Here is a 25,638-nt window from a genome sequence, read left to right as displayed (position 1 = left end):
CTTATCAAATGGATTTATCTTCGGAATTTCGTTTTTTCGTAAATGACTATTACCTACATAGTATAAAAATATCAGAAATTCAGGGAAGCCAACTCTCGAAAATAAGTTGAACTCGGGTTGAACGCTCACTAATGAATATTTAATTATTTTGGAAAATTCTGCATATTTTCTTTAAAATACGTTTTCGAGTAGTTTGATATTGAAAAATTCCGTGAACTTCTTGGTTTCTTGGGTACTTTAGCTGAATGTAACTAATTAAAAATTGCACAGATGTGTAGTTCAGAAAAGTGTTTCTTTTGAACTGAAAAATTTACTGTCAAAATAATATGAACTAGTATAGCCAGGAGATCCACCTTGTAGGTAGATTCACCTTTACTGGCAGATTCGCCTTTCGTCCGTAGCTCGGGCCTACGGCCCTCGCGATACGCCTTTTGTTCGTAGCTCGGGCCTTCGGCCCTCGTTGGATTCCCCTTTTATAAATATCTAGGCCAAAAACGTTTTTTAAAAGCCCGATCGATTTAAGGCACCTCGTTCTGTGATCGCTGCCAAGCCGTCAAAACTGACGTTAACCTTTAAATCACACTCTGACATCGATTGTCAAAGTGCACTTTCACTTAATTTTCTCTGATAATCAATAGAAAATAATTTAATTTTGTGGAATGTCACTCGATTTTTAATAGACGTCAAAAATTTTCAAAATTCTTACGCTTTTTTAGGTAATATCGTTCGGGCTCCGGGAAAAAGAACAGGCCTATTTTAATTTCGGGTTCTTCGAGCTTAGTTCGACACCCATCCCGGCTCTCGAGCTACCGCGGATCTCTCAAGCTAATCAAATCAAATTGGTACCTTTTCGCGAAAATCGTGAATTTCGCGATTTTCTCACGCAATTTTCGGACACTTTTAGACGGGGTAAAAATACGATCTAGGCATTTTCGGAAAGCTCGATTCTTACTCTAGCGTTCCATATACCGCTCTACCCGGCCACGCGCCTTCGGCTCTCGCCATTTCAAATTTCCCATACCCTCCACCGACACTTCAACATGGCAAAAAATTTGATACGATTCAGTGATCATTTTTTATCAACGTTATAGTATTAACTAGTAAGCCCATAGATCTACCTTTATTGATAGATTTACCTTTTTTGGCAGATCAGTATAGCCAGGAGATCCACCTTGTAGGTAGATTCGCCTTCATGGACAGATTCGCCTTTTGTCCGTAGCTCGGGCCTTCGGCCCTCGCGATTCGCCTTCCGCCCGTAGCTCGGGCCTACGGCCCTCGCACTTAATGATACGCGAATACTATACAATACTGAGTATCACACATAACTCACACCGTTCGATATATACAGGCATTGTCGCAAATTTCACGAAAGAAAACAAATAATCTAATACACTGCTCAAAAATTGGCAAAAATCAGTTATATTCAGTTGGACAGAAGCCTTATAACGGAGATTCCATGCATTCAGTTCATCTTGAATTGAAACTCACAAAGTTCTTTCTCTACGATGAAACAAAAAACTAACCTGAAATGAGAATAACTGGCCAAAAGTCTATAAAAGTAGAATTTTAACGCAAAAAACACACCCTGCCATTGTATTCCAATAATCATTATATCATTCCACTCGAATAAGTTATTCGAAAACATATTTCCTTTTATCTGGAATGATTAAATACAATAATCCTCGTACAATAATCAAAAAGCTTAAAAATTGGCCAAAATCTGTTATATGGAATGGGAAAGAAGCCTAATTAAAAAAATTTCAAGCATCATAATATTTAATTCAGTTCATTTTGAACAAAAATCTACAAAATCCCTTCATCTACGATAAGAAAAAAAACTAACCTCAAATGACAAAAACTTGGCGAAAGTCTATATAAATATAGAAATTTTACGTAAAACCTTACTCATAGATTGTGTTTCAATAATCTTTTTATCATCCCAATAATCATTTTATTATTCCACTTGAATGAGTTAATTGAAAACATTTCTCCTATTATCTGGAATGAGCGAATAGAATAATCCTTGTACACCAATCAAAAAGCTTGAAAATTGGCTAGAATCTGTTATATGGAATTGAAAAGAAGCCTAATTATGAAGATTTCAAGTATTATAACATTTAATTCAGTTTATTTCGAACAAAAACCTACAGAGTCCCTCTCTCTACGATAAGAGAAAAATCTTACCTTGAATGAGAAAACTCGACAAATGTCTATAAACATAGAATTTTAACGCAAAAGCTCACTCATAGATTGTGTTTCAATAATCATTATATAATTCCAACAGAATAACTTATCTCAAAACGTATTTTGCCATAGATCTAGACTAAGAAAATCATCTCCATACACTACCCAATTGCTTGAACGTTGCCAGAAATCTGATGTACTCAGTTGAAAAGAAGAGAAATAGATCATCTACTTCACATGGAAACTCTCCTGAACGAATTGCTTTATGAACTTACTCTGAAAAAACTTTTTTTTTACCAAATAACACTGTCCGAGAGATGATATTATACATTTCTTGATCTGATACATTTATATATGCCTGAAAATAAATTTCAATTATAAAATATAGAATCTCCTGGTCGATTTTCTGTGCAGACTCACCCCCAAGAACCGTTTGTTATCTAGAAATTCTTATGTTCATACACCAAGATTAAGGATGTTTCTCATTCTGTGAGTTTGCATGTAATTTAATCTGAAATCCATTATGTAAACTTGACAAATGGATCATATACTTCAAATACTAACTCTTCTGAAACAATTGCTTAGAAGCTTACCCCTGAAGAAGCTTTTTTTATTTAAAATGAGACTTTCCGAGAGATGATATTTGACATTTGTGAATTTCATACATTTCTTGATATGATTAATTTATATGTGCCTGAAAAATAAGTATTGTTAGTGACAAAATAAACTATCAGTTATTACATCTGATTTTGATACAGATTCACGTCCAAGAACTGTCTTTCATATCTGGAAATTCAATAATAACCTAACTTTCGGATTATGGGGAAAAATTCATCTGTGATGTGAGCTTCGAAGTGCTATCACTGCTATGCTATTGTACGGGGAGAAATGTAGTAAATATATCCTTTAATTTCAATAATAATTAAACCTTAGAAATTTACATCAATTTTTTCACGGTCTGTCAACAGTCAAATGAACCTGGCCTAAGGCTCCCTCAACACTTCTACCCGAATGACAGGCAAACACGTTATACGAATTGAAAAATTATGGAAATTATAAAATTTTAAGTTAGTTTTGGCTGAATAGTGACCTCGACTTTCCTAATATAAATTTATCTTGGCAATTTCAACGCTAAAAATCACGAAATGACTGAAAATATTCAGGGCCAAAACGAAGGTTCTGAAAGGTGCTTAACCGAGGTGGTTTCGTAATATCGAAAATTGCAAACTTACCTGTACATATCGAGCCGAAATATGGGTACCTGGAGGTGCTACAGGATATGGAGAATGATTCTCTAGCATTTATCTTCCCTATTTTGGCATTATTCATATAATAATCGACTCGAGTTTCCGAAAACTGCAAAAACCCCTTTCGAAACGTCAGACGTGATGGAAATTACTTCTATGCTCTTGGAAATTAATTTATCAAATTTTCGTAGACGTCAAAAATTTTCGAAATTCTTACGCTTTTTTAGGTAATATCGTTCGGGCTCCGGGAAAAAGAACAGGCCTATTTTAATTTCGGGTTCATCGAGCTTAGTTCGACACCCATCCCGGCTCTCGAGCTACCGCGGATCTCTCAAGCTAATCAAATCAAATTGGTACCTTTTCGCGAAAATCGTGAATTTCGCGATTTTCTCACGCAATTTTCGGACACTTCTAGACGGGGTAAAAATACGATCTAGGCATTTTCGGAAAGCTCGATTCTTACTCTTGCGTTCCATTTACCGCTCTACCAGGCCACGCGCCTTCGGCGCTCGCCATTTCAAATTTCCCATACCCTCCACCGACACTTCAACGTGGCAAAAAATTTGATACGATTCAGTGATCATTTTTTATCAACGTTATAGTATTAACTAGTATAGCCAGGATATCCACCTTGTAGGTAGATTCACCTTTACTGGCAGATTCGCCTTTCGTCCGTAGCTCGGGCCTACGGCCCTCGCGATACGCCTTTTGTTCGTAGCTCGGGCCTTCGGCCCTTGCTCGATTCCTCTTTTATAAATATCTAGGCCAAAAACGTTTTTTAAAAGCCCGATCGATTTAAGGCACCTCGTTCTGTGATTGCTGCCAAGCCGTCAAAACTGACGTTAACCTTTAAATCACACTCTGACATCGATTGTCAGAGTGCACTTTCACTTAATTTTCTCTGATAATCAATAGAAAATAATTTAATTTTGTGGAATGTCACTCGATTTTTAATAGACGTCAAAAATTTTCAAAATTCTTACGCTGTTTTAGGTAATATCGTTCGGGCTCCGGGAAAAAAAACAGGCCTATTTTAATTTCGGGTTCTTCGAGCTTAGTTCGACACCCATCCCGGCTCTCGAGCTACCGCGGATCTCTCAAGCTAATCAAATCAAATTGGTACCTTTTCGCGAAAATCGTGAATTTCGCGATTTTCTCACGCAATTTTCGGACACTTCTAGACGGGGTAAAAATACGATCTAGGCATTTTCGGAAAGCTCGATTCTTACTCTTGCGTTCCATTTACCGCTCTACCCGGCCACGCGCCTTCGGCGCTCGCCATTTCAAATTTCCCATACCCTCCACCGACACTTCAACATGGCAAAAAATTTGATACGATTCCGTGATCATTTTTTATCAACGTTATAGTATTAACTAGTAAGCCCATAGATCTACCTTTATTGATAGATCTACTTTTTTTGGCAGATCAGTATAGCCAGGAGATCCACCTTGTAGGTAGATTCGCCTTCATGGACAGATTCGCCTTTTGTCCGTAGCTCGGGCCTACGGCCCTCGTGATTCGCCTTCCGCCGTAGCTCGAGCCTACGGCCCACGCGATTCGCCTTTCGTCAGTAGCTCGGGCCTTCGGCCCTCGCCATTCACCTTCCGACCGTAGCTCGGGCCTACGGCCCTCGCTTTTAATGATACGCGAATACTATACAATACTGAGTATCACACATAACTCACAGCGTTCGATATATACAGGCATTGTCGCAAATTTCACGAAAAAATACAAATAATCTCATACACAGCTTAAAAATTGGCAAAAATCAGTTATATTCAGTTGGACAGAAGCCTTATAACGGAGATTCCATGCATTCAGTTCATCTTGAATAGAAACTTACAAAGTTCTTTCTTTACGATGAAACAAAAAACTAAGTTGAAATGAGAATAACTGGTCAAAAGTCTATAAAAGTAGAATTTTAACGCAAAAAAAAACACCCTGCTATTGTATTCCAATAATCATTATATCATTCCACTCAAATAAGTTATTCGAAAACATTTTTCCTTCCATCTGGAATGATTAAATACAATAATCCTCGTACAATAATCAAAAAGCTTAAAAATTGGCCGAAATATGTTATATGGAATGGAAAAGAAGCCTAATTATAAAAATTTCAAGCATCATAATATTTAATTCAGTTTATTTTGAACAAAATCTACAAAATCCTTTCATCTACGATAAGAAAAAAAAACTAACCTCAAATGACAAAAACTTGGCGAAAGTCTATACATATATAGAATTTTTATGTTAAAACTTACTCATAGATTGTGTTTCAATATGCTTTTTATCATCCCAATAAGCATTTTATTATTCCACTTGAATGAGTTATTTGAAAACAATTCTCCTATTATCTGGAATGAGTAAATATAATAATCCTTGTACACTAATCAAAAAGCTTAAAAATTGGCCAAAATCTGTCATATGGAATTGAAAAGAAGCCTTATTATGAAGATTTCAAGTATTATAACATTTCATTCAGTTTATTTTGAACAAAAACCTACAGAGTCCCTCTCTCTACGATAAGAGTAACAATCTTACCTTAAATGAGAAAACTTGACAAATGTCTATAAATATAGAATTTTAACGCAAAAACTCACTCATAGATTGTGTTTCAATAATCATTATATCATTCCAAATGAATAACTTATCTCAAAACATTTTTCCATAGATCTAGACTAAGAAAATCATCTCCGTACACTACCCGATTGCATGGAAGTTGTCAGAAATCTGTTGTATTCAGTTGAAAAAAAGCGAAATAGATCATTTACTTCACATAGGAACTATCCTGAATGATATGCTTTATAAACTTACTCTGAACTACCTCTTTTTTACCAAATAACACTGTCCGAGAAATGATATTATACATTTCTTGATCTGATAAATTTATATGTGCCTGAAAATAAATTTCAATTATGAAATATAGAATCTCCTGGTCGATTTTCTGTGCAGACTCACCCCCAAGAACCGTTTGTTATCTAGAAATTCTTATGTTCATACACCAAGATCAAAGATGTTTCTCATTCTGTGAGTTTGCATGTAATTTGATCTGAAGTACATTATGTAAACTTGACAAATGGATCATATATTTCAAATAGAAACTCTCCTGAACGAACTGCTTCAGGACTTTACCCCTGAAGAAGGATTTTCATTCCAAATACAGTCTCTCCGAGGGATGATAATTGCCATCCTAGGATTTTTTCATTTCTGTATCTGATAAATTGATATGTGCCTGAAAAAAATAAGTATTATTAGTGACAAAATATACTATCAGTTATAATATTCGATCTATCATACAGATTCACGTCCAAGAACTGTGTTTTATATCTCAGAATTCAATAATAACCTAACTTTCCGATTATGGAAAAAAGTTCAACTGTGATGTTAGCTTCGAAGTGCTATCGTACGGAGAAAAATGAAGTAAATATATTAAATATATCCTCTAATAATTCCAATAATAATTAAACCTTAAAAATTTGCATCAATTTTTTTACGGTCTGTCAACAGTCAAATGAAACTGGCCTAAAGCTCCCACAACACTGTTACATAAATGACAGGAAAACACGTTATAGGAATTGAAAAATTATGGAAATTTTAGAATTTTAAGTTAGTTTTGGCTGAATAGTGACCTCGACTTTCCTAATATAAATTTATTTTGGCAATTTCAACGCTAAAAATCACGAAATTACTGAAAATATTCAGGGCCAAAACGAAGGTTCTGAACGGTGCTTAATCGAGGTGGTTTCGTAATATCGAAAATTGCAAACTTACCTGTACATATTGAGCCGAAATATGGGTACCTGGAGATGCTACAGGATATGGAGAATGATTCTCTAGCATTTATCTTCCCTATTTTGGCATTATTCATATAATAATCGACTCGAGTTTCCGAAAACTGCAAAAACCCTTTTCGAAACGTCAGACGTGATGAAATTACCTCTATGCTCTTGGAAATTAATTTATCAAATTTTCGTAGACGTCAAAAATTTTCGAAATTCTTACGCTTTTTTAGGTAATATCGTTCGGGCTCCGGGAAAAAAAACAGGCCTATTTTAATTTCGGGTTCTTCGAGCTTAGTTCGACACCCATCCCGGCTCTCGAGCTACCGCGGATCTCTCAAGCTAATCAAATAACTTTGGCACCTTTTCGCGAAAATCGTGAATTTCGCGATTTTCTCACGCAATTTTCGGACACTTCTAGACGGGGTAAAAATACGATCTAGGCATTTTCGGAAAGCTCGATTCTTCCTCTAGCGTTCCATGTACCGCTCTACCCGGCCACGCGCCTTCGGCGCTCACCATTTCAAATTTCCCATACCCTCCCCCGACACTTTAACGTGGCAAAAAATTTGATACGATTCGGTGATCATTTTTTATCAACGTTATAGTATTAACTAGTATAGCCAGGAGATCCACCTTGTAGGTAGATTCACCTTTACTGGCAGATTCGCCTTTCGTCCGTAGCTCGGGCCTACGGCCCTCGCGATACGCCTTTTGTTCGTAGCTCGGGCCTTCGGCCCTCGCTCGATTCCCCTTTTATGAATATCTAGGCCAAAAACGTTTTTTAAAAGCCCGATCGTTTTAAGGCACCTCGTTCTGTGATCGCTGCCAAGCCGTCAAAACTGACGTTAACCTTTAAATCACACTCTGACATCGATTGTCAAAGTGCACTTTCACTTAATTTTCTCTGATAATCAATAGAAAATAATTTAATTTTGTGGAATGTCACTCGATTTTTAATAGACGTCAAAAATTTTCAAAATTCTTACGCTTTTTTAGGTAATATCGTTCGGGCTCCGGGAAAAAAAACAGGCCTATTTTAATTTCGGGTTCTTCGAGCTTAGTTCGACACCCATCCCGGCTCTCGAGCTACCGCGGATCTCTCAAGCTAATCAAATTAAATTGGTACCTTTTCGCGAAAATCGTGAATTTCGCGATTTTCTCACGCAATTTTCGGACACTTCTAGACGGGGTAAAAATACGATCTAGGCATTTTCGGAAAGCTCGATTCTTACTCTTGCGTTCCATTTACCGCTCTACCCGGCCACGCGCCTTCGGCGCTCGCCATTTCAAATTTCCCATACCCTCCACCGACACTTCAACGTGGCAAAAAATTTGATACGATTCGGTGATCATTTTTTATCAACGTTATAGTATTAACTAGTATAGCCAGGAGATCTACCTTTATTGGTAGATCTACCTTTTTTGGCAGATCAGTATAGCCAGGAGATCCACCTTGTAGGTAGATTCGCCTTTATTGACAGATTCGCCTTTTGTCCGTAGCTCGGGCCTACGGCCCTCGTGATTCGCCTTCCGCCGTAGCTCGGGACTACGGCCCACGCGATTCGGCTTTCGTCAGTAGCTCGGGCCTTCGGCCCTCGCCATTCACCTTTCGACCGTAGCTCGGGCCTACGGCCCTCGCACTTAATGATACGCGAATACTATACAATACTGAGTATCACACATAACTCACAGCGTTCGATATATACAGGAATTGTCGCAAATTTCACGAAAGAATACAAATAATCTCATAAACTGCTTAAAAATTGGCAAAAATCAGTTATATTCAGTTGGACAGAAGCCTTATAACGGAGATTCCATGCATTCAGTTCATCTTGAATAGAAACTTACAAAGTTCTTTCTTTACGATGAAACAAAAAACTAAGTTGAAATGAGAATAACTGGTCAAAAGTCTATAAAAGTAGAATTTTAACGCGAAAAAAACACCCTGCTATTGTATTACAATAATCATTATATCATTCCACTCAAATAAGTTATTCGAAAACATTTTTCCTTCCATCTGGAATGATTAAATACAATAATCCTCGTACAATAATCAAAAAGCTTAAAAATTGGCCGAAATATGTTATATGGAATGGGAAAGAAGCCTAATTATAAAAATTTCAAGCATCATAATATTTAATTCAGTTTATTTTGAACAAAATCTACAAAATCCTTTCATCTACGATAAGAAAAAAAAAAACTAACCTCAAATGACAAAAACTTGGCGAAAGTCTTTACATATATGGAATTTTCACGTTAAAACATACTCATAGATTGTGTTTCAATATTCTTTTCATCATCCCAATAAACATTTTATTATTCCACTTGAATGAGTTATTTGAAAACATTTCTCCTATTATCTGGAATGAGTAAATATAATAATCCTTGTACACTAATCAAAAAGCTCAAAAATTGGCCAAAATCTGTCATATGGAATTGAAAAGAAGCCTTATTATGAAGATTTCAAGTATTATAACATTTCATTCAGTTTATTTTGAACAAAAACCTACAGAGTCCTTCTCTCTACGATAAGGGTAACAATCTTACCTTGAATGAGAAAACTTGACAAATGTCTATAAATATAGAATTTTAACGCAAAAACTCACTCATAGATTATGTTTAAATAATCATTATATCATTCCAAATGAATAACTTATCTCAAAACATTTTTCCATAGATCTAGACTAAGAAAATCATCTCCGTACACTACCCTATTGCATGAAAGTTGTCAGAAATCTGTTGTATTCAGTTGAAAAAAGCGAAATAGATCATTTACTTCACATAGAAACTATCCTGAATGAATTGCTTTATAAACTTACTCTGAACTACCTCTTTTTTACCAAATAACACTGTCCGAGAAATGATATTATATTATACATTGCTTGATCTGATAAATTTATATGTGCCTGAAAATAAATTTCAATTATGAAATATAGAATCTCCTGGTCGATTTTCTGTGCAGACTCACCCCCAAGAACCGTTTGTTATCTAGAAATTCTTATGTTCATACACCAAGAATAAGGAAGTTTCTCATTCTATGAGTTTGCATGTAATTTAATCTGAAATTCATTATGTAAACTTGACAAATGGATCATATACTTCAAATACAAACTCTTCTGAACCAATTGCTTAGAAGCTCACCCCTGAAGAAGCTTTTTTTATTTAAAATGAGACTTCCCGAGAGATGATATTTGACATTTATGAATTCTATACATTTCTTGATATGATAAATTTATATGTGCCTGAAAAATAAGTATTATTAGTGACAAAATAAACTATCAGTTATTACATCCGATTTTGATACAGATTCACGTCCAAGAACTTTCTTTCATATCTCTTCAATAATAACCTAACTTTCCGATTATGGGAAAAAATTCAATTGTGATGTGAGCTTCGAAGTGCTATCGTACGGAGAGAAATGTAGTAAATATATCCTATGATATATCCTTCAATTTCAATAATAATTAAATAAACCTTAAAAATTTGCATCAATTTTTTCACGGTCTGTCAACAGTAAAATGAAACTGGCCTGAGGCTCCCTCAACAGTGTTACCAAAATGACAGGAAAACACGTTATAGGAATTGAAAAATTATGGAAATTTTAAAATTTTAATTTATTTTTAGCTGCAAAGTGACCTCAACATTCCTAATATAAATTTATTTTGGCAATTTCAACGCTAAAAATCACGAAATTACTGAAAAAATTCAGGGCCAAAAGGAAGGTTATGAACGGTGCTTAACTGAGGTGGTTTCGTTAAATCGAAAATTGCAAACTTACCTGTACATATTGAGCCGAAATATGGGTACCTGGAGATGCTACAGGCAATGGAGAATGATTCTCTAGCATTTATCTTCCCTATTTTGGCATTATTCATATAATAATCGACTCGAGTTTCCGAAAACTGCAAAAACCCCTTTCGAAACGTCAGACGTGATCGAATATACCTCTATGCTCTTGGAAATTCATATCAAATTTTCGTAGACGTCAAAAATTTTCGAAATTCTTACGCTTTTTTAGGTAATATCGTTCGGGCTCCGGGAAAAAAAACAGGCCTATTTTAATTTCGGGTTCTTCGAGCTTAGTTCGACACCCATCCCGGCTCTCGAGCTACCGCGGATCTCTCAAGCTAATCAAATCATTTTGGTATCTTTTCGCGAAAATCGTGAATTTCGCGATTTTCTCACGCAATTTTCGGACACTTCTAGACGGGGTAAAAATACGATCTAGTCATTTTCGGAAAGCTCGATTCTTACTCTTGCGTTTCATTTACCGCTCTACCCGGCCACGCGCCTTCGGCGCTCACCATTTCAAATTTCCCATACCCTCCACCGACACTTCAACTTGGCAAAAAATTTGATACGATTCGGTGATCATTTTTTATCAACGTTATAGTATTAACAAGTCAAAGACTCACCCTGTATATCCATTATATTACAATAATTGATATAGAAGTCGAACATTGTGAAGTTGAACGTAAAATTTGGAAATGTATGGTACAAAACAAACTAAATTCAACACATTAAGGTTCACTATTTGCGAATAATTACTAATTCAACAACCTATTCCAAGCACAAATGCGAAAACTTTATGCTATAGTAGGCACTAATCATAGTTTTGGTCGAATTTACGGCCCTCGAAAAAGGGATGTTAATGAAATGCTAGTAGGTCAAAGATGTATTATTTATACACAGAGCCTACATGGAGACAACAAGATCCAACTCAATTACCGGCCTTCCTTGTGATAAAAATATTTCGATGAAAAAATCGAATAAAAAATCAGGTACTCATTTGAAACCAGGAAATAGAATCACGTCTAGGCTTTCTGAAACACCCTGTATAACTAAAGACAGTGTTTCGAAATTTCATATTCAATCGGTCTTTCATTTTTGTATATTTTAACTGTAGATTCTTGAGGTCAAAAGAAAATTTTTTTCCTAAAGCATTTGAAGTGTTCATAATGAGCTGTGCCACCCCTGGAACAAAAAAATTTCAGAATAACTAGCTAAATCTGTGACACTACACATCTGTGGATCTTTTGAAAAGAATTGTATTCAGCCTAAGTACACAATTTCTCATAGATACTTTTCAATTTTTGAGTTTCAAATTACTCGAAAACGGCGCATTATACGAGAAAATATGAAAAATATTTTCATTTTACAAAACGTTCAGACATTCATTAGATAGCGTCCAACTTGGGTTCAAGAATTGGGTTCTTTGAATTTTTGGTATTTTTATGTGTTCGCAAAAGATTGATCAAATAAATGAAAAACTATATTCCAAAATTCATTTCATTCAATGAAACCGTTTGTGAGGTAGAACTAAAAATAGCATATTTTTGATGGTTTTTCAACAATGTGTATCATTTAAGCCGAGCTGAATCTGAAAAAATGGTAAAGGAAAAAAGTGTTTCTTTTGTCCTCAAGAATCCACTGTTTAAATATTTGAACGAATCAAAGACTCACCCTGTATACAATCACCATGTATGTCAAAAAATGGATTTTGTCGATGCACCACTCCGAGACGACTTCTTATAAGAAAAGTAGAAAATTGGTTTCTACATACAGAGGGAGTTACTAATCTCGTGTCATACAGAGAGTATATATGTAAGTACAGCACAAGTTAGACAGCTAAATGAAAGGCATACATATATGTCAACCACCAGTAGTGCTCCTACAAAAGTATGTAATTATTGCCCGCCGATTCCATGCCGTGACAAGGTTAAAAAACCATGATAAACATCTACTTTTCTGTAAAGGAAAATTCTACCTGATGGTGCATGGTTCCCTGAATGATGACGTATGGCTAGTTCGATTCATATCGACGGGTGCTATGCATGTGTATTAATTCGTATTATCGCAATTTATGCCTCAGTGTAAGGCGTGACTTTATTTTTCATTCAAAGCTAATAATTATAGTTTTTATAGCTATTATCATATATAGATAATAGCAACACGATTTTGTAATATATGTAGACACCTTTGACGTTTCACATGAATTTCCATTAGATATCAGTATATCTCGAAATCTGGAAACAACACAACGAAACAGAGACAGGAAGTAATAATACATTCTGCTATTGGTTTTATTTTCTGGTGAAGAAATAGTAGAACAATGTTAGGATGTTATTTCTATTTGAGAAGCTAAATTATGGAATGGATAAACAGTAAGAGCGGTGATTTCAGCCAAACAGCCTGTATATGGGACGCGATCCATAAATCGTAATTCACGATTGGGCAGGGCATTCATCAAGCCGGATCCGAATATCAAACTCTCAAATATAGCGTCGAGCGGAGTTATTGTTTAACCGGATGATAAAGTCCGGCGAACTTAATTCGGATTCGGGCTTTGATTTCCACTTCGCATTCTCTCTCCCTAACCCGGCCTGCTGGGTAAATATTAACCGCATAATTATGGGGCGTCATCGAAGATGGCGCTAATGGAAACTGCATACTCCTTCGTGGACTCCCTGATTATCCCCGAGTACTCATCGTTCCTGCTGAAGTATGTGCTCCCAGGGCATCCAGAATAATGGGAGTTGGTATCCCCCTACGTGCATCGATTATTGGGTAGCAGATATGGAGAACTCGTATAATTGGATCCGAATACTTATAGCAATTACATAGCATGCCTCCCGAATTACCTTCGTTTGTTATTCTGTTGCTAACCAGGAACTATCGCGATATAGGTACCTACTTTAATTGCTGCCTCATTGCCTATTTCTTTGCGAAATTGGGGAATTGGAGCAGGAATAATTATAGATGGAATGCAATTAAGCCGCAGAACGGTAGAATATCCTGTTTTAAGAGTTGATGCGATCATTATATTTGCCATAATAATTACTGGTTTTTGTATCACACACATTTTCCATCTTAAGATTTTTACTCATCTCAACCTTGCTTGTTAATCTCGATGGAGAGCGAAAAAGTAGGATTTTGGATCGAAGATTCCTCCATATTAGCGGTAAATTTCTATATCTTCTATACGGTCAGGGCTAGGGAAAATACAACTTACAAAACACTGAGCAAAATACTATCTCGCATGTGTTCAAGAATAAATTAATTTCCAGCCTTGTTATTGAAATATGAAATAACTTCAAACTACATTATTTTGACCATTCTCATTCAGAATACAGTCAGGTGTCAGGATATGTAAAAAGGAGAGAAACAGAGTTCAGCCTATAAATCGGTTAACAAAAAATTTCTTTTTGTGAACACTAAATTTTTGTATCTACCTACTATCGAACTCCAACGCAGTCTTACAGCATCGTAGAAGTGATCATTCATCGTGACATTCGTAATAATAAACTCACAATATAATAAAACTTAATGAAAGTAATAGTTTGAATTGATAATAAAGTCAAGAAAGAGTAACCGTCAAGTAGGATATATATGGAATTTTGATTCTTTTGCTCTGCCATTTTCCAGGTAAAATGTCAAGTTAGCGTTCTGGATGTATGGAAATTATCAGCAAATTATAAAGACGGTTTTTACCGAGATGCGAAAAGCATTTAATTGAACTTTACTTCAGAAATGGAAAGAACATAGAAGGCGAATGGAAATATTCTACTGATATGTACTGAATGTTTTAGCTACTTCAAGATCCAGTATCCCAATGTTGCTGTGGATTATTACTTTTTTCGAAGTACTGCTTAGCGTTTTTCATGAAATAGATATAGTGTTCGAAGGAATTTGATGACCAAAGCCTTTGAGTATAGAATAACAGGAGGGAACATAAGTCCTGAAATTGACAATCGGAAACTTGCATATGGCAGACTCCTATTTCCGTATTATAATATATTATAAATACATTGATTACTAAGCATGTAAAACACATACCTGTGAAATTTTCTACCAGCATTCGTTTGTTTATTTATGTAGTAAAGCCACAAGATGAACAACTAACCATTCTGAAATAAGTTTTTGCTTAAAACTTCGACAGCAATGAAAACAAATGTTCATAGGAAACATAGATCTACTTAATATCTAATTGTTTGAGGAAGAAAAACCATAGACATAACCTATTATTATGTTATTAAACACATGACTGTTGAGTCACAGAAAGTAATCTTATAATGCTGTTTCCGTCCGCAAGATTTTTCACAGGAAAAGCCCGGCATGCTATCCTACCTGGTATTTTATATTCTATGACCAAAGCAGAGAATGCCAGGTTTCAGCTGTCTGGAAATATCAACTATCAGAATATGAGGATGTAGAGCAGCCAAAAAAAAAAAAAAAACTGTTTCATTGAGACTCTATTTCATTCTCAATAACGTTCAGTTTGGTGTGCTATCAGTCAGAGGGAAATTGTGGGAACAATTTTATTCAATGGAACTTAAGATGATTCTACACCGTTTTAGTGGTCAGTTCAAAAAGGGGAAAGGGATATCTTACGACAGAAACCACTAATTGATTTAGGGTCTTCATTATAATTCAATTCAATAAATTCGTCATCTCGGAAAGTCCGGAATTTTTTTATTCTACAAACGGAAAAAAAGAGAAATTTTTTATTGAAGAGCAAATATTCATTCATGTTATTCACTTTCCGAGGTGAAATGATTTTTTCGATGAATTTCCACATAAAAATTTTTCTCGAAAAGTCTCACCATTGGCTACTATTCGTATTCTGGTGAAATTGAAAAAAAAAAGTTCCTAAAGTGCTGCCATCTTTTCGAAAATATGGAAACTATTGTAAGATTTGTAACTTCTACGGATCTTTCAAGTATTTTGACAACACCCCACAATCTGGTAGTCTTTTCCCCCACGCCTTCTACGGATGGCGAGAAAGTTCCGTGGTATAAATGCCTCTTAAACGGTGTAAAGAAGAATTTTTTAGTTGTATCGAATATTGATGAGTCGCTTTCAAAAATCGTCATACGAGACCATTGAGATTTAATCTCAGGAAGACGACGAAAAAACACCTATCCCGCCAGTGCATCAAAAAATGAATAGTCATTAGCTCCATAAGAAAAACCCCTCCTGTAAACACGTTGTGTTGGTGGAAAAATACTCTGGAATATTAAAATGGAAAATTAATCTCATAGTCGGGATCGTCAACATACCGCTATGATAAAATTGAACAAGGTTACCTGAATTATAAATGCTGTACAAGGAAATAGTTTTCCTGATTTATTTTTCATAAACTTCGAGAATTTCGAGGAATAGCTATTCATTCCAGATTAGTTTTAGAAGGAGTTATAAATGAATTCTTCGTCATGCAGCCAATGTTGTACTGATGTACACCAGTTATATAGTTTTTTTTTATCATACGCAAATTAGGTTCTGAGTCTCATAAAAAATTTAAGCGTTGAAATGCTGCTATTTGAGGCCAAGAGGAAGGTTGTATAATATTCTAATTAGGCTCAGTTTCATTCGAGAAGCTTGGAATATGTCTCCGAGCTACGGTTTGCTTTCATCAGATAGGTAATTTAATTTCTCCATGAATCAGTCCGTCTTTTGGATGTATTTATGTAGGCAGCACATTAATTTCATGTCCCAGGAATACCTGCACAAGGATAGGATGCTTTCGGGTTGAAATGAAGAAAAGACAAAAAATTGAATTCCTAATGCTAAGAGTCGAATTGGGGAGACTAAGGAGGGAAATTATCATAAATGTATATTCTCCTGCCTAACATTACTATACCCGGCATCTACTGCTTCGGAATTATATACCCGTTTTCCATTACCCATCGTCACATCGACAAGCAAATTTAGAAGATGAAAGGTATCCGCTATTTCGAAATTCCATAATTTAGTGAGCCTTCCATTAAATACGTAATTTTCAAAGTAGTATAATCGGAAAGAATTAAAGAAAAATTGCTTGCGAGATTTATTCGAAATGGTGTTCAATTTAGTGTAATATACTTGCACGCATAATTCATCTTCATTTCCAACAACACACATGATGACGAAGACATAGTAATCATAGTATTCAGCGTTCTCCGGAATCGAACTTTGCGAACTCATAATTCAGCCATCTGAACAGGCGTTTCTAGTACCTATGCTCCATTCATTTTTATAAAAGTTGAAAATTGACACATTCCACATTGTATAGGATGAATATGTGATGCTATAAAAGTTATGACACCTATAAAATATTTTTCGTCGATCTAAACAAAAAATTACATTTTACGTACAAATTTTCGAACGAAAAGCCAACTATATTTGAAGGCAATACTTTTCGTCCGCAACCTCTTTTCGTCTGGCTTAGTTCGTCACTAAAGAAAACGGCAGAGATTATTTTGTATGCAACTGAACAGAGAATTCTACCGCAAGTACGTATGTAACGGTAAAGAATTCACGGCGCATGAATTCTCGAGTAAATTCTCGGCTGCTGCAAAGGGGCTTAATGAATTGCAGTTGAAACTACAATGGCTTCACATCTTTTCACATTCACTCGCAATCCTAATACCAATATTGGGAATCGACGCTTACACACACCATCTTTCAATTGGATTTCGGGTTTTTAATTGTTATTCATTGAAGAGATGCTCAGGCCTAATCTTCGGCTGGCCCAGTGGAGAATACGAAACTTTCTTATGGTATAACCACTGTCACCAACCAAGAAGTAGTTTCCATACTCTACATTTTCAAATAAAGCGCACAATGAAGATTGTTTGAATTTTATAGAATCATGGCTAGAACCAGGGCACGACAAACAATATTCAAAAAATAATGAATCACGAACTGCCTGGAGAATTTTTTTTTCTGTTCCTAAATATTTCAGCATTCTCTCCTAACACAAAGAACAACACAAATAAGACTATTTAATTTTGTTCCGTCAAAACATTGACGTTATAAACAAGATATTAATCAGTTAAACCTTCGTTATCGAATGGTTAACTTAAGAAGTTTCTACACCGTTATAGTGGTCAATTCAAAAAGAGAAAATGAATATCTTGCGTCAGAAACCGCTAATTTATATGGGGTTTTCATTATAATTCAAATCAATCAGTTCGTTACCTCGGAAAGTCAGAATTTTTTTTATTAGTCAGACGGAAAAAAGAATTTGAAATTTTTTTCACTGAAGAACAATTATTCATTCATGTTATTTACTTTCTGAGGTGCAATTACCTCTTCTATGAATTTCCACCTGAAGAAATTTCTCGAGAAGTCTCGCCATCGGCTACAATTCGCATCCTGGTGAACACTCCACATTCTAGTATTCTTTTCCCCTTCACGCCTTATACGGATGGCGAGAAAGTCTCGTGGTATAAACTCCTTTTAAAACAAAAAAAACTAGTGGTTTTCGCCTAACCTATGAATGAGCAACAGCTTGACAGTTCGTAATCACTGGATTGAGCAAAACTCTAGTTAAGTCGGGTAAACCAGCCATTGAACAACCGGCACTGAATAGCAACCTTCAAGATTCTAATTTACTTGTAGACAAATTTTTCGAAAGCATGTTATTAAAATGATGATAGTTTCTCTCATGAAGAAAATGATATATGTATTTCAAATCTGCTGAATTAAGGTTTCGAATAATATGGAAGTGGGAATTCCAGATTATTGCGGATATAGGGAATTTTTTCTAGAAAGAGGTTTTAAGTTCCCAATTACCAAAAATTGACCTAACCATAATTACTCGGATATCAGTGAGGAGGCTCAAATTTCAGCAACGTGTATATACCGAGGTATATACAACACTGTGAACGTAGGGAGTCATGTCCTCATTTCCAAAACATAATGTTCTTCAGGGTTTCTGTAATGGGTAATGAATTACTCTGAAAACCTCTGAATGTTATAAGAAAAATCAGAACCCAGAGAAATATCTGCAAGCAGTCCAAAAATAGAATCAGATGAATGGCGTCAGGATTTCTCAAGTCGTCGGAGATCACTACCGAAGACTCGCTCGGTTTTACAAGGTCCCATTCAACATATTAAGAAAGTTTTCCGAAGTAACAAACTCCCGGATTGCGTGTATAAAAGGAAGTGCAAATGATTGGAGATTCCAAATTGGTTCTGAAAGTTATGACGTTATTCCTGGACCAACGTTGCCGCAAATCCGAAGTCACGCCTCGTACGCTGGCGAAATTCGTTTGACGAATCACATTAAGCTTATTCTTTCAAACAGGATAGGGATATACTCTCCCCTCTAATGAATAAAACTTTTGTTCCGCCGTTTTCACGGTAGTATGGCCAGTATGAGACTTCCCGGTTGTATCCAATATGATTGTGGGGTTACTTACTCCTTACTCTCTTCTTCGATAATTTCCTTTGTTATTTTTCATGGGGATGTGATCGATCATTATTTATTTGTAGATGATGTACTCAGAGGAAACATCTTACCTGAAACAAATAGAGAAGTTCCATTAATTAACGAAAAGCTTTCAGGAAGTTGTTTTTTCAGCTAGCTACAGACAACTTTCATCAGCTAGTATCTGGTAAAAGATATTTGGTTGGATAGTCCCTTCTGCATAAAAATGAATTACTGAATCTGTAAATACATATAAATATATACCTACTCCATTCACATTTATTTCAGCAGTCGGTTGGCCATGAAATTATTTTCTCAAGTTTTTGTAGCTAGAACAGAGTAAGGTTGAAATGTCGTTAATGTCATAACGCCGTTGCCACAACTAATATCAATTTTTATTACGAAAATGCCGAAAGTGATTGAAAAAAAAAAGACAGGGTTTCAGGAAGTGCTATTTAGAGTTCAGGTCCGCTCATTCAAATAATTATACCCTGATATTCTAAAATCCACAATACGTCAGACGGTAGCGAACATATTCAATGTAAGAGAATTTATATAATTTTTCATCTGAAACTTAACGACTTATATTTCAGCTGAATATTTCCACAATCAGAAAAATTGTGAATGAAGAGGATGACAAAGAATTTCCTTTTATTAGAAAACCCAAAAAAGTGGTGGCATTTGAGAATTTTATGTTTGAGTGAATTAATGCGAAAAGTTTACTACAGGATGTCATCGTAGAATAAGTTTCCCAAAATTGATTTTTCTATTTTTCATTTGACTTGTCCTATACATTGTAAATGTCTTAAGGTACCAATAAATACCTAATTATTATTATTATATCAATGTATTAAGATGAACAGCCACAAATACGCGCCAGTTGTCCTGTTAATTGTTTATTCATGTGAAATTTTTGTTCAAAGGTGAAGTTCATTGACTTGAAACTTCCTCAATTCCTTTTACTTCCATTGATGCAAGATGATTTTTGTTGAAGAATTTAACATTTTTGTAATTTTCTGTTAATTCCTTCGAGAGATGCCCATTCCCAACCACTGCATCATATGCATTTCATCTTCGGGTTAATAGTTTTGAAATCTACAACTGATGTAACGTATTCAAACTTTAGCCAAAGATGACGAACATTAACTCTCCTCAAGCTAGTGCTTATTATGATATTATACTGATCTCTTGTATTTTCCTTGGAAATAACTGGATTTGGTATGCCTTCAATCAGTTTGTATAAACTTGAATTATGTTCGTCACATATTTTCCGAAGAGATTCGACATTGTGATAAAATACGTAATAACAGAAACTTTCACGTAGATCGGGCAACATAACGTTGATTTAAAACCCAAAAATGTTTTGACAAGCTTCATAACCCAACATTTTCGTACTACACAGAGTGAAATGTGTCAAATTTCCATGGCCAACCGACTGCTAAAATAAAAGTGAATGGAGTATACCTATTTTGAATATTTTCGCATTATCTAAAGACTCGCAATGCCTTTATTATTCAATCATAGAAATAGATCGTTAATGATCGAGAAATCCAGAAACCATTGCACGGAACTACAGGGTGTTTCACGATCACGATCACTTGTTCCAAAAGAAAAACGAACGGAATCATATTTCAGGTTCTTTTTCGAGAACACAGTTCTGTTTTCAATTATTTTTTTTTGTTTTCAATTCATTCTGAATTATAAACACATCAAGTGATCAAGTTGCCCAAAAATTATATAAAAAATGTATTATTGAACTATGAATTCTTTCAAAATTACCTTAAGTAGAAGGACGGGTGATATCTTCGTCGAAATCAATGCACATAATGAATATTGAATGTACAAAAATCCATATTCTCTGAGCAATACGAATTTTTTCATATTGCAATCACATTGATTGACAAAAATGTCCTTTTTTCATTTCTGAAAACAACAGTTTTCAGAAAATATAGATTTTGATATTTGAAAGATAAATCTCAATATTCTGAGGACCGATCTTGAAATTGCACTACCATCTGGAAGGGTTACCGGATGCCAAGAGCCCACAAATTTTCATTGAAATCGGACCACTCATTCTCACGTTATAGATATAGAAAATTAAGGCCAAAATCCATAAATCACACTGTATCTCCGAAACTAATGGCCTGAAGTAAAAAAGAAGCAACTGTTCTGAAAGGCCTAGATGAGCTGCATTCACCACTAGCCTATGGCCAACCGCTCGTGAAACACTAATTGTTTTCAATTTGATGTGTCCATCCTGGAAATCGAACAACTATCAAATGACAGGTTATCAAACTTTTGTAATGAATATTTTCTCCTATGCGACGAAACCTCATTTCGTCTTTCCTTATAATCATAATAAGTATTTCTGTTTTTAGAGCTCATACAGTGTAGTAGGTACCTATTATATGAAATGAGTTCTGATTTCAAGATGATTGATAATAATTAGTAGTTAAATGAACAATGCGCATTTCTCCTCAACCTTTGAAGATACGCAGATTTAGGAAATCCTAAATAAATACTCATTTGAGGTTAACCAAATAATTGGAATGAAAAATTTAAGGGCCACTAATCTGATTTGTCCTATACTCAGCATCCAACAGGATCAATACATAATTGATATTGGTAATTATGGTTATTGTTATCATAATCCGATTTGAAATCCCTTTAAGATTGAAGCTTTCTATAGTGTCATTTTCAGTAGGATTGAAGGAAGCTTTGAAATTGAAGTTTGATTATAAAACTGGCCGTATAAGTATTCGAATGTTCATAAACTTTGCATAAGAATAGGTACTACGAATCTAAATTTTGAAGAGGAAACTGAATATCTCGCTGAATATATTATATGAGTTTTATTTATACATTGGTCGGCAGAACCCGAGGCAGAACCCTCATTGAGCAAGTTCGACTAACACTGTATGTATATTCATTAAAAGTAACATCCGGAATTTCGAGTTCATTTCACGACTGAAATTCTCAACTTTTTTATATCGGATATAAAACTATTTTAAACTTCATACCTACTTGGTTATGATATACCTAAGATCAAACAGCTGTTTCATGTCGAGACCACCCAATTTCAATTCTGTCCGTAATTGTTTTTTCGTCTAAAAGGAAAGTTCCCGACCGGCCAAACAGAATTAATTGATCGAATAAATAGAACTTTATACTAACGAACACATGATATGTGAATTGACGCCTGATTCACTGCATCAAGGGAAGGTTATCCATCTTATAAATATTGCTTTAAGACCTAGAGAGCCAGGTGAAAAACCAGAAGTCTACCGAGATGATCCTTCTTTAATGAATGCCGCATCAAAAAGAATCAATCATTTCATTCTTTTATGAATCTTATAGTCAACAATTGTGTTGACGCTAATGATGATAAATTACTCTGGAGGAATACGCTGCGGCAGTTCAATCATTACAAGCCTCAACAAGATCTCACATAATTCAACTGCAAAACTACTCGCACTCCATAACGCCCTATCGGAATTACGAATTGCGATATTGCTAGCAGTGAAGAACAATTTATATTTGAAATGAATTATAGTTCCTCACTACATATCGAATACAGATTAACTAATTCATAAGTTTAAATGCCTAAGGTTTGAATGCAGGTCCAATCATGGTCCAATCACGCTGTGACATCGTCTGTGATGACGGGTCATCATAAAAATATTTCTTGTTCCGAGGTTGATTTGGGTTCGCTTTTGATTAGGACGCGTTTTGATAGGGTTTATTGAGTATCATTTCTTATGGACATATTGAATGAAAATAAGTTCAACGCCTTAGAAAAAAATTAATCTAAATTATTAACAGAATTACTCTAAAGCTGCCACTCTCGGTCGTCTCTAAATTCTTCAAGATCAAAGTTGACAGCAAAGTGAAACTCAAGGTAAAAAATGGAGTGAAAATACGGCATTCAAACAACGTTGTCAACGAACTATGTTACAAGCACTTCAATACAGTATCTCAGTTTTTATCTCGGTTTTTATATAATGATGATAATAAACCTGCTTTATGTATTTCCTGAAAAACGATCCTGAGGCGAAGTGTATCTTGAGCTCGAACAGTTCTATGAAAGTATGAAAAAATTTTGAAGTAGGTACCTAATAAAGATAAAAAGCAATAATAAAAATCGAAGTAACTATAACAGCAGATACTATGAACAAATGATCTCCTAACAAATCAGAAATGTGTTCTGGAGTGTGTTCTCAAATTTGCAGTTAAACCATTGACAAAATCATTATCGAATTATCGAATATTCAAAAGACAGAAGAATTCAAGTTCAATTATAGATTTTCATCAAGTATCGGCCACATAAATTCAATATTTGAAGATAGCTGAAACCACCTTTTTGGCAAGAGTATATATGTTACGGCTAAAAATAGGTGTGAGCATAAACTTAAGATTAGCCGGCTAAACTTAGGTTTATATTCGAGGATCGGCTAAAGTTCGATAAAATATTCATCTGCGTCAGGGCATTTTATCTGTGCACATTACCCAAAACGGAACGGCTAAAAATGTATTCGATGGACACGCGAGAAGGTGATGTCTCATGAATGGTCGGATGGCATAGGACGAACGCACACGGCCACTTTTTTGTTTAAATTTTTAGAATTGATATATGCAAAAGAGCATCGAATGTATTGGAGTTGTATTACATTATGCCCATAGGTTTTCAATTCAGCATTTAACGAGTTATTTTCATCTGTTTAGCAGATTAATGCTCTTCAAACCAAGCCTAATTTGTGAAAAACCATAATATGACCCAACAAGAAAATGAGATATTAGACATAGAAAATTTTTTCTGCAAACAAAAGTATATTTTCCCTACCATTCAATAATTGGGTTTATGGAAAAATTACGAAATAGAAACTATAGTTTCTAACGTTGCAATTTCTTTCCAACCAATTCTTTCGCAAAAAAGAACAAAAAAAACTATGACCATGAACATAGTTGAAAACACTTTCTCTAGCTGATTTTGTTAAAAATTTCTTCACGAGTCATTGAACATACGGGTTCCAAAATATGGCCTGTCGCCACCCTTGATGAATCATCCCGGGGGATACAAGTGCATTCATCGCAAAGCTTATCAGCCAAACAGTCCGGTTAACTACAAACAAGATTGGGTACTTCTACTTATATTTTTCTAGAATTTGACTTTTGGTATTTTGATGAAGAAATTCGCGAAATCATTCTTGTCTTCATTCACTCCTTTTGCTCATTCAATTCCCCTTAAATTATGAATAATAACAAGATGAAAAATTATCATTCACACTACAGTTTTCCCCCACACTCAAAATAGCATGTCATGAATTTTGTAATCAAGCGTTTAGATTTTTAGATTCGTCAATAAGAATTCGTTGAGACACAGTTGAAACAAATATATGTTCATTCTCCAATTTCTCAACTGCTTAACAGAATGCTTTTCTGCTATTAAAATATGTGAAATTTATACAGCAAATGCATTGCATTAATGGTTTGATCATACTCGTATTACTGTTTCTTTACATTCTTATAATTGCCGAAAATTTGCGCCCCTCAAGCCTTCTACATTTTTAGCCGATGGGATGGGTTACACTTAAGTTTAGCCGGCTAAAGATAGAAGAAACGAACATTAGCAAATACCCGAAGCTAAACCTAAGTTTAGCCGGCTAATCTTAAGTTTTTGTTCACACCTATCTTTAGCCGTAACATATACCCATTTTTCGAAAAACAGAATGATATAAGTTCAATTATCGAATTGTTACGGAAAGTTATTATAATATTTGGAGATTTATGTTGAATTTCCAAACCATCAATCTCCAAATATTGTGCAATCTCACATTTCATTATTATAAACTTACCTGGCTGTAGGACTAAATACTGTCGATGGCCATTTGGCTTTTGGTCAATAAATTGGGTTTATTATTATTATTATTATCTGTTTTATATCTAACTACCCAATTTTTGGCATTCATGCGGAAAAAATTGCGTCATTGGTGGAGAGACTATAAATTCTGAAGATTTCAATATATTCTCTGGGTAAGAAGTCTATTCAATTTATTTTCAATTTTATTAATTAGACAGCATCGAAGATACGTTTGACAAGTAGTGTAGATATAACATCTAGCGCAGAATTTTTTTCTATACTCCATTCCCTTTTATTTTAGCACTCGGTTGGTCATGAAATAATTTTCCCAAGTTCATGAAATGTCGTTAATGTCATAACGCCTTTGCCACAAT

The 25,638-nt window shown here is 35.1% G+C and overlaps 1 protein-coding gene and 2 long non-coding RNA genes across 5 annotated transcripts in view; all 3 read right to left on the bottom strand.

Moving 5' to 3' along the window:
* Positions 1-25,638, bottom strand: part of LOC123306664 (nephrin-like) — a 721,736-nt gene that overhangs the window by 564,212 nt on the left and 131,886 nt on the right. The window lies entirely within an intron of this gene.
* LOC123306669 lies at positions 5,895-10,750 on the bottom strand. 2 transcript variants are annotated; one of them, XR_006536941.1, is made up of 3 exons: positions 10,689-10,750; positions 6,391-6,664; positions 5,895-6,328 (listed from the first exon to the last, which is right to left on the bottom strand). It is a non-coding gene; the product is annotated as an uncharacterized LOC123306669 (long non-coding RNA). The 2 variants fall into 2 exon arrangements; XR_006536940.1 differs by lacking the exon at positions 10,689-10,750 and having other exon boundaries at positions 6,391-6,723.
* LOC123306671 lies at positions 10,099-10,557 on the bottom strand. The gene is made up of 3 exons (XR_006536943.1): positions 10,356-10,557; positions 10,183-10,273; positions 10,099-10,120 (listed from the first exon to the last, which is right to left on the bottom strand). It is a non-coding gene; the product is annotated as an uncharacterized LOC123306671 (long non-coding RNA).

This window comes from Coccinella septempunctata, chromosome 2 (assembly GCF_907165205.1).
Source record: "Coccinella septempunctata chromosome 2, icCocSept1.1, whole genome shotgun sequence".
NCBI lineage: Eukaryota > Metazoa > Arthropoda > Insecta > Coleoptera > Coccinellidae > Coccinella > Coccinella septempunctata.
The sequence above is the reverse complement of the archived record's forward strand: the minus strand, read 5'-3'. Positions and strand labels throughout refer to the sequence as shown.